This window comes from Grus americana, chromosome 8 (genome assembly GCF_028858705.1).
Source record: "Grus americana isolate bGruAme1 chromosome 8, bGruAme1.mat, whole genome shotgun sequence".
NCBI lineage: Eukaryota > Metazoa > Chordata > Aves > Gruiformes > Gruidae > Grus > Grus americana.
In genome coordinates this window covers 4,781,943-4,793,741 of record NC_072859.1, presented here as the reverse complement: position 1 = coordinate 4,793,741, position 11,799 = coordinate 4,781,943, and the positions used below count along the sequence as shown (strand labels likewise).

Sequence of the window (11,799 nt, the reverse complement as noted above, 5' to 3'; positions counted from 1 at the left end):
AAATGCTACCATTCCATCACCAAGTGCTTTGATGTTCATATACATACACTAAGTATCTGTACATATTCATACAAATATAGAAACATACAGCCATACCCACATAAACACTATGTGTATTGCACACATTCTCCAATCTGGGTATCTAGAACTCTTCTGTTGCTACATCTATACTCTTCTGCCCTTAAAGCCAAGTGTCCATAAATCCAGATATGTTGACGTCCTTAAAAAAAAAATGCCAGATGTGCCTAAAAGCTGCCTTAAAACACTGCTTCTGAATCTTAACGTCAGCAAAGCTTCAGTAAACTGCAGTTGGTAGGCTTCATTAGGGATGCCTTACAAAGGTGTAAGAACTAAGAAAGGAAGTCTGTCTTTACACGGTGCAAAAGGCGGGGGGGAAATAAAGCCTTCCCTATTGTCAGCATGTCTCTAATCAGCAGTGTGTGTATCTGTTGAGAACCCCTGATCTTCAAAGCAACCCCTTCATCTGCAAGTTCTGAAGAATATGAAAATTGGAAGTTGTGTGAGAAAGTGTTTTCTGAGGAAAACATCCATAGCTTGGCTGTTGGTAAGATCTGATACCTAAACAGACAGCTGAGTAGCAATGGCTATGGGATTCAAAGTTTACAGAGCGCAGATCTCTTTCAGGCTGCAGAGAAAAGCTGAAAAATGAAGAGCAACCAAGCAGTTCCAGTCTGATGAGAAATAGCAGATTCCTGTGACACAGAACTTCCAAAAACTTGAGAAGCAATAATTTACTATGCTATGCTGCAGCTCAGTGTTTAATAATCATATAGAATTACAAAGACTGCTTGCAGATTTCAGGTGGGAGTGGTGGATCCAACTTGATTTTCTTTCCACCTTTAGTGCTGAGAAAAGTTAGTGATACCAAACATGGTCCCTCCCACCGAGGAGATAAGTTATCCTTTCATGTACTTTTACCCAAACCTAATTCCCTAGATTGAAGGGGTACAGAACCCCTTCTAGAGGTACTGGTTGTACAAGCTGTTCCTGGGCCCAACTGCATTTTAATCATCTATGAACTTGTAAAATCTACTAGGTTATGGTTTTACCTCCTGCTAATAAGCTTACACAGATGGATACATCAGCTCCAGGGAGTTGCATCGGCCTTCCAAATAGTATTTCATAGGGAGACAGTTGTTTGTTGAGGTCTTTGCTAAGGTTCATTAAGGCCAAAGGTAGCGTGTGCAAGACACGGCTATTTATTTGGCTGTGGCATAAATTCCTGGTGCAAACCAATTCTTCAGCACCGTCTGGGCTAGTGCAGCAGTCCCAAGATGCCCTGGGTGATGATGGATTTTTGCTGTGGGAATCGGGTATTGCTTCGGTAAAATAGGAAGGTTTTCCATACCTGCTCTCCATATTCCCTGGAAGTCTTTGGTCGCTTCATTCCTTTTCCAAGAGTCAGCTTCTTCAGCAGGAACAGTCAAATATATCTCTTCAGGAGCAGGCAACACCAGGTTGGACCACTGCACTGCTTGTAAGTCCAGCGGTTCGTACAGCAGTCATGCTGGGCTTCAGCTGCAACATCCACTAGACCATTTGCTACTTCTTCTTTTGTCCTTTCACCCACATGGGCTGGCTGATGAGCAATAGCTAGTTTCTTTGACAATTGTATGGTTTTAACAGTTCAGTACTTTTTACTCACAATAAAAGTTATACAACCACACTGCTTCCATAACTGCCCAGTGGCATAACACGCTGTAAATCCATACTGACAATCAGTGTAAATATTTACAGCCTTTTCATTGGATGGCTGGCAAGTCTTCGCTAACGCAATCCATTCTGCTGCCTGTGCACTCAGCTTCAGACTGAGTGGTGAAGCCTCCACTGCTTCATTCACAGGAGTGACCGAATGACCTGTAGCATGGTTGCTGTTCAGATAACATGAGGACCTGTCTACACATAGCTCCAGATTAGGATCTAGGAACAGCACATGTTAGATGCAAACAGGAAGGTCCACATGTCAGCTATACAAGATTCCTTAGAGGTAGTGGTTATTAACAAATCATCAGCATATCGTATCAAAATGGATCCTTTTTTAAACATGACATCCTGCAAATCTTTTACTAAAATTCTAGAAAAAATAGTGGAGGACCCAGGGAAGCCCTGGGGAAGCCTTGTCCATGCCTGCTGTATTTTTCCCCAAGTAAATGCAAAAAGGTACTGAGGGTCTGGATGGATCAGTATACTGAAAAATGCAGTGCATAAGTCGATTACAGAGTACTGTTCATCGTTTGCTGGAATTAATGTAATAGTTGTAGAAGGGTCTGGTACCAAAGATCTCACACAAACCAGCAAACCTGTTTGCTATCTGGTCCCAGTTTGGGGTTTCTGATTGGCAGGACAGGAATATTGCAAGGTGACTGACATTCTACCAGTATTCCCTTTTTGACATGTGCTTCTCTTACTGGCGCAGCACCTGCTATGGCTTTGGTAGACAATGGATATTGTCAGATCAAGGGCAAGTTACCACCTTTAGTGTGAGTATGTACTGGTGTGGCTGATTTGAGCAAGCCCCTATCCATGGGGCCCCATCCCCACAACAAATTCGGTATGTCTTTTAATCCCCCCAACCAGGAACCACCCCACTCACCCAAAACCTGGGTCTTCCTGGGAATCACCCTGGACACCTGGGGCTGCCCAAGCTCCTGGGCTCTACTAGGAGCCCCAGTCCTCACATGCTTGGGTCCCCTCGCTGACCCCCACATCCCCCCAGGTCTCATTCACCATAAATCTCTTCACAGCCATGGCTGGAGCCATGTTCAGCCTGCAGCCACACCGCACCTTCAGAGGGCCTGGGGACAGGGGCGAGTGAGTCCCCAACACCTGCCACATGTCCCCTCTGTCCCCACAGGCACCACCATCCTGCTATTTTCATCCAGGCTGTGGTCTTCATGGTGGGGCTGGGACTCTTCCAGGAAAACTAGAAGGGAACCAGGAGTCCCAGCTCCTCTGTGGGGGACCCAGGCACTCCTCTAATGTATTATAAATTGTTATTTATTTTTAGAAAATTGCTTGGGTTTATAAACTGTTATACATGTATTTGTAAATTATTAAACCTTATTAGTAAATTATTCTATATTTATTACAAATGGATTTATTGACAGTCGCTGTTTATTCTAAATTTCTCTAGTTTGGTCCCAAGCCCTGCAGTGACAATTCACCCCGTGGCCCCTGGCTCTGCCCCTGGCTCCTGCTTGGGGGGCAGGCTTTGCCTACCCCCCAGGCTGGGGAGGGGGCATTTACCCCCCTCTGCTGCCCCACACAGAGCTTAGGGTGGGGATCTGCCCCTGGGGGGATATCTGCCCCTGGGCAGGGCATTTTCCCTGGGGGGAAGATTTGCCCTTTGGGGGTGTATCTACCCCTGGGGGGTGATTTACCACTGGGGTGTTACTTGCCACTGAGGAAGGGGCATCACCCCTCCTCTTTACCCACACATTTGCCCCCCAGAGCCCCTGATCTGCCCTACAGCCCCCATCTGCCCCCAGCCTCACTTGCCCCGGCCCAGGCACCGTGGGCAGAAACCCATGGGGACACCAGCCCCACAGGGCTTAACCAGAACTGCCCCCTCACCACTATTACCCCCTCAGGCGTACACTTACCCCCCAGGGGGATTTATTGCCCCCTGAGGGCAGGCATTTCCCCCTCAACAGCCAGGAGGAGGGCACAGACCCAGCACAGATCACCAGGGGGAAGATGTCTGCCCCAAACTGGGGTTTTGCCCCCCCTCCCAGGGCCACAATTACCACCCCAGGCCCACTGTTACCTCCTGCCCTCCCTGGGCCTGTGGCTGCCAGGGAGGCAGCGCTCGAGCTCTGCGTGACCTTCATGGCTGCTGAAGGGCTGACTCCCTCCTGCAATGGGCAAAGAACTCTTCTTCAGCCAAGTCACAGTGCGCTCTTTTGGAGAAGGTCACCAAGAGCTGGGACGAGGTGGCCGACAGACGGTTGGAAAAGAAGTTGAAGATCATGCAGAAGGAAAGTAGAAAGTCAAAATCTCCTCCTGAAGTGCCAATCGTGATTCAGGATGACAGCCTTCCCTCAGGTCCTCCCCCACAGATCCAGATCTTTAGAGAGGATGATGACAAACAGCATGCTTAGTAATCCCAGCCCTGCCAGCAGACCAGTCTTGCCCGTTAAATCCTTGGCGCGAAGGGAGGTGGAGTACATGGAGGCCAGGAAACAAATACTGGGGCAGCAGGAGCCCCAAAGAAAAGCAGGAGAAACCCATTCTAGATACACCAATGATGATCTCCCAGCCAGAAGACACCAGATGACCCAATAATGTGATTAGGCAGACTTGATGATCTTAAGGGTCTTTTCCAATCTAAATTATTATATGATATGGTTTGTATCACTCTGTTTTGTTCTTTACCATCTAACATTGAAAGGCAGACTGAGGGTCGGATTTTTAGAATTTTAATATTGCATTCACAGGATTCTTCTTTAGTGAATTTGTGAGCTTGAGAAGCGCAAGACAAAGCCAGTTTGTTTCAGTCTGCCTCCTGACACTTGTGAGTTGTAGCTGTTACACCTGAGACACCAGTGAATGTTTGCTCTCAACTGGTTTTCAATGTTTGACTCACCTATGTAGAGTAGAAACAGTTTTGTCTTGTCTATTTAACATGCAAATAAGTGTATAAATGCACATGTGCTTCCTGCGGAAGGAAACCTAAGGAGACGGTGTGGTTTGTGTACAAAAATAGAGGACACTCCTTTTTGCTCTTTTTTGCAGAGCACAGAAACATTGATAAGAAAAGCTGCTGCCTGGGAGAGACAGTGATAAACTGCAATATAAACAACCTTCCGGTATCAAATCGATGAACTGAAGTTCAGCTACAGTCAAGTTGTAAAGACTGAGGCCTTTACGAGGAAAACGAATAACTACTTTCTGACTCCTGTTTTTATGTGCAGGTGGCATGTGTCTGCGTAGCAGAGCCACCAGAACACCAAAAGCACTGGAGACAAATAGACTGGAGATACTTCCCTAACAGAACAGAAAGCGTGCTTCTCAAAATATTTTGGTTTTGTTAACAGGCTAAAACTTTTGCCCATACTGTAACCTTCCATGTTTCTCAATGAGTATGTAATAAATATCCATTAATCTCCGAGAAAGTGATGTCACTCTTGCTAAAATGAAATTAACTGAATGTCTTAAAAATGTATATACAATGTAAGCTATGTCTGTGCTCACAGTACATTCTTTCAGTGATCCTTTCGCTGTTGTTTCTTTAGCAATTTTATCAGTGGCTTATGTAGAAAAATAACATTAACTAGCCAAACCACAAATACTATCTCTTCCTGTCTGGTAATGAGAGGCAATTCCACTAGTTACTATTTTTTGTTCAACTTACTGGTTTCCTTTCTTCTGTAAATGCCACCTCCTTCACCTGCGGGAATCAAAGAAGAGTAGGCAGCATCACATGACATGTCAGATTACTATAGGCTTCAACCAACAAATCACCAAGTTTGAAAAAATCTTCTTATTTTATTAACAATAAATGATAGTAACTCCTTTTTATAAAACCTTTTAGCCAAGTTACAAAATAAATGTAATAGTTGGAATAAAAAAAAATATTCAAGGTTAGGATTAATGATTAAGGATTTCCTGATGACAATTTACTAAAAACACATGAACATACACAACAGGAACAAATTATACTGTATGTTTACAATTCAAAAATTTCTGTGTTTCCTGATGAAACTGAAGAAGCTGTTACGCACCATTCCAGCAATTACCAGTACAGTAATGAGAAGAAACCAAGAATACTGTGCTGAAAAGAAATTTAAAAGCGGGGGAGGAAATTCTTAGCAAAAAGGTAGGGTTTTGCATGTGTGAAAATTTGCTTGTCAAAGTAGACAAGATATGTAGAATCTGGTAGAAGAATAAAGGAAATTACCATACAGCTATGATCTCAGAAAAATAATCTCATCTTATCTAAATAAATTTGACAAGTTTCCACTGAAAATAATCTTTTTGTAAACTGCTTATCAAGCATGTACTGCAGCTACACGTTATAAAATTGATTTTTATTTACAGATCTCTTCTCAAAAACCACTGAGGGATGAAATGTAAAAAAAAGTCCCTCTGCAATTACCTGAACAATATACTTTTTAAAAACTGCTAGAATTGAGATCTGAATAAGCAGCAGCTATTTGAGATCCACACTAATATAAAAGCATCCAAACTTACTTTATGCAGTTATTCATATGTTATGATTAGCTAAGGTTGGTCCTTTACTTTTATTTTCCTATGGGAACTGATAGTCCTGTTTGTCGGAAGATACACTGGGCAAGTCTTGTATCAGATATTCTCAAACCAAACCAGTACAAAACATTGAGTCTTTACAGGTGATACTAAGCAAGAGTAACTCCTAGAAACGATCAGTGTGTTTTCTTTTACTGCAGAAATGTGATGTGACTAGAGACACATAAGCCAGTCCCACTTTTTACTTGTAGTAAGAGTCCTCTACCTGGGAAACTGGATTGGAAAAATTACTCAGATAGTAGTTTAGTCATAATGTAATTACTGTAACTTGCACAAGTGTGGAGGATGCAAAAGATGTAGTGGTTGGAACAGAAAACCAGACCATGGGGTTTATTCCTCATCTTGCCACTGCTTGCTACGTGAACCTGAAAAGTTGCTTAACCTCTACAATTTAACTTCCCCTGCAAAGTGAGAGTAAGGCTGTGGCTTTACATGCAGCTGAACAAAGGTACTGACTTGCTGTAGAAAACCCGTGCTGACGGTATTGCCCTATCTGTCTTTCATTTTCTCACAGGAAACCTGCCAGAAAGGAACAAAAATTACATTGCTAATTTAGGTAGTTCTCAGTTTTATACACACACCCAAGCTGGAATTCTTATAAAATGTTATTTTTTAAATTCTTTATAATCTCAACTCACACGTTACTTTTCTAAGCTCAATAAAAGGCTGTTGTAAAATGTGATGCAACAATGTTATGAAGGAAGAGAAAAAAACAAATTTCACCATAAGTACCACTGGAGGAAGGAAAGGAAATAAAGGGTGGTACTTCTGCTTTTTGTTGAGACAGAATAGAAAAGGAAATAAATCAAGGAACTAAAGTGCAGATAAAGAGGTGGCAGCATATGGCACTTGGCAGAGGCTCTCGACCCTGCCCAGGGCGGGTTCAGAAGCCAAACAGATGATTGTTTCAGCAGAGGGCACCAGATCAACAAGTATGTGGTAGTGACTGACTTGCTCTGCCCAGTGAATATTAAATCTCCGATATTCTCACAGCCTCCAGGCGGGTCTGCATTCCTGTACTTCAGAATTTTTGTCACGCTTAGAGATGTTGCTGAACGACACTGGAAGCTCTGGGATTAAAGCAAACCAGGTAATTACATGTAAACAGAAAGGCAGTAAGGAGTACCATGATAATCTGTGGCACATACTACTACTACGTCAGCACACTGCATCCCTAAATGCCAATGGGACAAGGAGGATAATGAGATGGGACAGTTAAGTGAAACTTCTAATGAGAAATCATCAAAGGGAAGTTTCTTACCTTCCTTATCATTTCTTCTTTTTTCACAGCAACTGAAGCCACAGGGTATCTTTATATACATTTTTTGCATTCCTTGCAGCCTGAAAACCCAGATGTTAATAACTGACTGATATTCTGCAAATCTATTATGTATAGCATCAAATAACTGCAAAAAGTTTTACAAATTTTTAAACAAATCTGATGATGTTTGGTAGGTTATATAGCATTATTTGCTCGTGCAAACTGAATGGTTGAGAGAGAAGCATTCATGAAGGAGTATTAATTTTACACTTAAGCACTTCACATTCCTTTACATCATTCAGGTTTCTGTTGTATAAAGGAAATCTAAACCTTATAGGTTATGGTTGAGATACTGAGCATGTCCTTCCACAGTGGAAGGCTTTATTTCGCTATCATCCTCTTATTATTTTAAAATAAACATATATAACTAGATAAAAAAGTTGCATCTGAATTACATGGGCCTGGATGATATTCAGCATACTCTTTAATGAGTGCAATGACTTTTGGGCGATATGCTTCTGTCTTCTGCTTTTGTCAGGGGAATTTTATAAAAGTGCAGGAATTTTAGGGTTTTGTTAACACAACATACAAAAGTGCTAAGGATTTTCTTTTTTGTTATCTTTTCTGTTATACGATACATGCAAGAATCTTGGCTGCGTGAAATAACAAGGACATTTTTTTAAATGCTTGCAGCCAGCTGGAAAAATACTTCATTCTTGTCTTTCATTCTGATATCACAGGTTTCAAAATGAGAAATTTTCCATTTTTATCGGCTTTACAGGTCACGCAAATAACTAAAATAGCAAACTGAAACATTGCCAACGCATTTAAACAAAAAAATTAAAAAATCTTTCTTTTTATGAAGACAGCTACTCTGTTACCACAGGTTTATATCAGTTTTATATGGAAAGAGTAATATAAAAATTGAATCATGAGATGATACCATTTGACAATTACACTAGTATTTTACCTCTTTTTCTCAGTCATGCAGGCTAATATGGGGACTCATTTCTAACGTATACTCTGAAGAACATTACTAGGGTGGCCACAAATGTAAAATCCTAGAACCGTGCCTTCACATTATCCCCTTTTGGAAGGAAAAAAAGAAAAAGAAGGAATGGAAAATTGAGATGATATGCTGTAGAATCAAAACTAATTCCTGTGGGTTTTTAAAGACAGAAAATAAAGAACAATGTGAATAACTGGAGATAAATTACAGCAGATTTAATAATATGCTGAAATGAGATACGAAAACAGTAATCCTAAAAGCAGATACTGCTTTGTGTTTCATAGGCTAAAGCAGTGTGTCATGCAGGAAGAAATGCTGCATAACTGGATAAAGTAGACATTAAAAATAATCTAGGTATCTAGTGGGATCAGTTCCTAAGCTCCTCTACAATTTTCTGAACTTTTAAAATCCAGAATAAAGAATAATCATTAGAAAAGCATTACTCTGATGGAGATCTAAAATGGGTTTTGTCATTTAAAGTACTCCTCCTTGCAATATTACTTAAGAACAACCATAGGTCATTTCAGATCCCTCTTCTTTAAATTTGAACAATGCAGTACTGTGGTAAACTATGTCGTAATACTGAAAATTGTTGTTAGCAAGTAAACACTGGTAACAGAATTTACTAAGTGGTAACAGAATTAAATGCTGAGGGAAAACATAAGCTACCTGAAAATGAAAACCTTTCAGCAATATAGGAACCGTATACAGGAACCAAGCATAGGAAGTGGCAGAAGTCTCCAGACTGGAGTATTAAAAACCAGACTGAACAAACCACCAGAATGATGTACTGTGTACAATCACCTGCTACAAACCAGGAAGTAAGAGCATGTCCTCAGGCCTTGATCACTTCTAGTTTCAATGACTTTAAACAAAGGTTGCAGAGAACACCTACCATTTTAGCTTCTAGTGCTGGCTTCTGCATCTGAGCAGGATACTAACAACTTCAATAAGGTTCGCATTTCTAGAGTAACGTTTAGGAGAGGAATCTGCAAAAGATGGCAAACGCCTATTGAAAATTTTCTGTGGTATGTACAGTTTTAAATTAGAATACTAGGATGAAAAAGAGAATTATATTGATTTAGAATAATATGCAGAGATACTACTTAGTAGTTCATTTCCAAAAGGACTAATTAGATAGGAATATAATGATTCAGATTTTTTTTTTTAACAAACGATACTGCAATTTGCCAATTGGCTATATGAAAGATTCCGCTTCAGGACAAAGACTCTTACATAATTTATACAGTCATTAAGAACAAGTGGTATTAATGTTTCATTGGGACATTGTAGGAAGTATTACAATGCCAATATAATGATAAAGATATAATAATGTACTTATCTGTGATCATCCCTGATTTCCGAATATGGCTAACTATGATATTCTTAATTAAATCATCCAGTCAGGTATTTTATTGTGTAATTGTGGTACTAAGGATTAACAATGCTTACAAACATTGATTGTTTTAGATTTCTGTTTGTAGACTTCTAAATCTTTCCTGTTAATCTCCTTGAAATAACAGTAAACCAGCCATAATGCTTAAGATTCACACTTCCATGTTAAACTTCCCAATTTACACTTCTTTTGTAACTCATGGTAAGTTAAATGGGGCCTTTGTAAACACCTTAGCCTTCTGTGTTCATACAATCCCAAATGCCTGTGAATATAGCAAGAAACTCATTTTCAGAAATTCACTTAATAGCTGTTCTTAATATTATTTTATTCAAGCACTAATCCTTGATAAGCGTTAAGCTTAATTGTTTTGGTGGAAAAGACTAAATAATAGAGGCAATTTCTATAGTAAAACTGAGATAAATAATACATTGAGCTACTATCACCACATTTCTTGTAAAGTTAACATGAAAGACTGTCTGCAATCAATACAAGAGTCAGAAATAGGAGCTGAAGATTAAACTCTCCCTATGTAGACTTTCCCTCATGTCCAGAATTCAGCTCTGTTACTCGTTTCCAGATTTCTATCTGAATGTCACGACCCAGCTTCCTTTTGCAGGTTGTTCTCTCTGGGCCTGGTTACCTCTGACCTGACATTGTGCTGCTTTAATAGTATCTCAAGGTCACGTTGTCCTCTGCAGTTCAGATGCTTAACTGATAATACAGTGCACACTCCTGACAGTGTTATACAGTGTTTAGAAGTGCAGTGATTCAATGTGCAGCATCCTGCACAATGACCTCACACCAGCATCAGTCCTGCAGAGCATCCAGCTGGGCACATACGTGATAAAATACCTGGGGAATAGGATGTAACCACCAAACCCAGCTTGCATTGTTAAATTTGGAAATAAATTTGGACAAATTCCTTAGTATTTTACACTACAGTTTGTGTTCTCATAAAATGGGAATCAATTTGATGCCACCTTGAAATATCCTGCTGTTAAATAACTCAAAAGCATTTTAAAACTGGCAGTATGTGCTAACTAAACACAGCAAGTCATCAATACTTGCATGACATTTTACAACTTCCTTTCACAATTCCTTCTGCAACCCAACTGTAGTTCACATACTGTGTGATACAGGAAGGCTTGCTGGGGCCCCAACACATTTTACCTGTGGTGTCAGTTGGGGCTGAGGATGAATTAAATACAGCCTGCCGCAAAGAAAGCTACAGGGAAACCTTCTCCAGCAGCAAGCTCAGCTCTGTGCCTTCCCATGGGCCTGGTGGGGAAAGCAACAGGGTCTTTGCCCCTACGTGACCACTTAAGTGGTAACAGCATTCATTTGTGCTTTTCACCTCTGAATAAGAAAATAGACCAACTCCCAAACTCTAATGTTTGATAGCATGAGGTAATTACCGTGAGGAAGAGGGGAACCACGGTGTAACCCGAATACAAGGCCCCCTCCCCCCCTCGCTATAGGTGCTGAGGGAGAGAAAATGGTGGGCTGGGGGCTTTGGGAGACTCTGAACATGGAGAGAGCTCCTCAGGCTATACTTAGCATACGAAGAGCCACAACCTGGACCCCGTGGCCTCGCTGCGCCTATAGTTATTACTGGCGACAAGAAGGTGACGTACAAGAGCGAAAAACCCACCCAAAGGCAAGGGAGAGCAGCAGGTAGCAGTAGCAGCACCACCACCCTTAACAGGAACTCACAGCGCCCTCCCCGCGGCAGGTGACAGCACCCCCATCCGGCCGGACAGTCCCTCGCCCCGCCGAACCCTCCAGGCGCTCTAGGCCGTGACTCGGCTTTTTCTCCCAGTCCCGCCCCGCCTGCCCGGGGGGCCG

General features: G+C 41.4%; 1 long non-coding RNA gene across 3 annotated transcripts; it reads right to left on the bottom strand.

Annotated features, from left to right (window-relative positions):
* Window positions 1-3,435: 3,435 nt before the first annotated feature.
* On the bottom strand, window positions 3,436-11,739 carry LOC129209397 (uncharacterized). Of its 3 annotated transcripts, XR_008578061.1 has the most exons (7): window positions 11,606-11,731; window positions 11,125-11,232; window positions 9,454-9,547; window positions 7,550-7,629; window positions 7,240-7,358; window positions 5,375-5,410; window positions 3,436-4,087 (listed from the first exon to the last, which is right to left on the bottom strand). It is a non-coding gene; the product is annotated as an uncharacterized LOC129209397 (long non-coding RNA). The 3 variants fall into 3 exon arrangements; XR_008578060.1 differs by lacking the exon at window positions 7,240-7,358; XR_008578059.1 differs by lacking the exons at window positions 7,240-7,358; window positions 11,125-11,232 and having other exon boundaries at window positions 11,606-11,739.
* Between the last annotated feature and the right edge of the window lie 60 nt (window positions 11,740-11,799).